The following is a 2,158-nucleotide window of genomic DNA, read 5'->3' as shown; positions in this document are numbered from 1 at the left end:
CAGCCAGCTGCAGACTGAGCCTGTTTTCCCTGCACTCGACAAGCCTGACCCTGCCCTGAATCCTTCTGGGAAGGTGTGACTCACCCCTCGGAACGGTTCTGCTGAAACCGCCTGCTCCAGGCGCTTCTCTTTGGGATTCCCCTGTGCCGGGGGCTGTGCTGACACAGATCCTTTAATCACCCTCGGAGCCAGCGCAGGAATTCCAGCCATGCATCGTCTGGATCCGCTGCAGGGGCAGTTCTGGGACGGGCACCCAGGCCAAGCTGTGACAGCCCCACAGCTTCTGAGCAGAGACATTAAACTGCAGAACAGCGTGTCCAGGAGCACATTCACTGCAGTGGCAGCTCACATTCAGGCACTAACGAGATTTGGATTCACAGGGGAAACGTGGAGCAACTCGAAACTAAAGAAACTCGAGAGGTGACTGAGGCAGAGGGGTTTCCCTCCTCCCTGCTGCTCACAGACACTGTTTGTCACAGAAATCCCAGCCCCTGCCATGTGTGTTTGCCCTCTCCCAGCCTGGAGAGGAAACTTGGGCAGGCTTTGGGTTTCCTCCCAGCTCATCTCTCTCTTACTTTGAGCTTCCTCCTAAGTCAAAGCCCAAGAAATTACTCTCTGAGAGTCTTCTCTGTTAGGAGGGAGGTCAAAATGGTTGTGCCTTCATGGAAAAAATGGAATGGGTGGGTTTTACCCTCAGTGGATGAGGGATGACTTCTTAAAACTGGGAGCTTAAGGAGAACAGAGAGAACAGAGAATAAAGGGATTTAATGGAGAGAAGAGAGAGCTGGAGGAGATGCAACATCTGATCCTGACATCCTGAACCCAGGGAATCTGCAGAACCTACAGATTCAGAGATAATTCTGTATATTGCTTTCTTTTCCTCGAGCTTAGGGAGCAGAAAGCAAAGTCAAAGTCAAATCAGATGGGAAGGGATAAATAAATGATCCTGTGATTTTTCTGCAGCCAAATTTCTGGCGCAGAACCTTGAAAATCCATTTGAATTCATGAAAAATAGGGAAGTTCTCCAAAAATAACACATAGATAGAGTTGAAATGAATCCATTGACAGACTGAGGGACACCTCTTACATCAGGTAGTGATCAGGAGCTGAGCAATTTTAGGACCAGAGTGGTTTGAGAGGCAAATCAACCCCTTCCTTGTGTTCCTCCATCCCCCTCCTCTTCCAGATGTCTCATGCAAAGAACCACATTCTGTTAAGAAACTGAAACAAGGAAGCAAATAAAGAAGAATCTCCCTCCTATTCAAACCACAAAGCCTTAAACAAATTCCAGACTTATTTTGCCAAAAGCTCTTCAAACTCTCACCTCATTAAAAGCAGCTGCTGGTGTTTGCTGCTTGGATTTTCAACCTTCTTCCTGGAAGAGAAGTGGAATTGAGCTGTTTGATATTGGCCTGACGTGAAAAGGAATAAAGGTCTTAGAGAAGCCCCAAATTGGTCTGTTCAGCCTCAAATCCTCCCCCTGCAAACTTTGCTGTGGTGGCTCTGCTGACACGTGTGAGGAAGTTGGGATGATCTGGACCCTCTTCTGCCAGCTGGGGCCTTCTGGAGGTCATGGAAGGGTATTTAGATGTGTAAAGGGGCATTGCAAATGCAGCAAGACATCTTGGTTCCAAAATCCCATCTAACCCTGCCCTCTGGCACTGGGAAGCCATTCCCTGTGTCCTGTCCCTCCATGCCTTGTCCCCAGGCCCTCTCCAGCTCTCCTGGAGCCCCTTTAGGCCTGGAAGGGGCTCTCAGCTCTCCCTGGAGCCTTCTCTCCTCAAGCACTGGAAGGTGCTAGACCTAAAGGCACAGACAGAGAAGTTATGTCATCCCAGGGAAGAGATTTGAGTTTTCACTGGAAAGTTGGAGCTGTCACAGTTGGTATTTCCATGTGGTAGCACAGGGAAGTGTTTGTAACCCCAGGACACACCAGCCAGCAGTTGATATCCAGGCAAAAGGCAGGAAATACTTGTATTTCTTTAGCAGTTACTGCAAATGTGTCACAGCAGGAGCTTGGCCCCACTGAGCTCCAGGTTCTCCTCTCCCACTCACAGGCACAGCAGCAAACTGGACCCAGAGTGCCAGGACACAGGGAATGGCTTCCCAGTGCCAGGGGGCAGGGATAGGTGGGATATTGGGAAGGAATTCCTGGCTG

The sequence above is a fragment of the Manacus vitellinus genome, unplaced genomic scaffold, assembly GCF_001715985.3.
Source record: "Manacus vitellinus isolate BGI_N305 unplaced genomic scaffold, ASM171598v3 scaffold_122_pilon, whole genome shotgun sequence".
NCBI classification, from domain to species: Eukaryota; Metazoa; Chordata; class Aves; order Passeriformes; family Pipridae; genus Manacus; species Manacus vitellinus.
Note: the sequence above shows the minus strand (reverse complement) of the source record.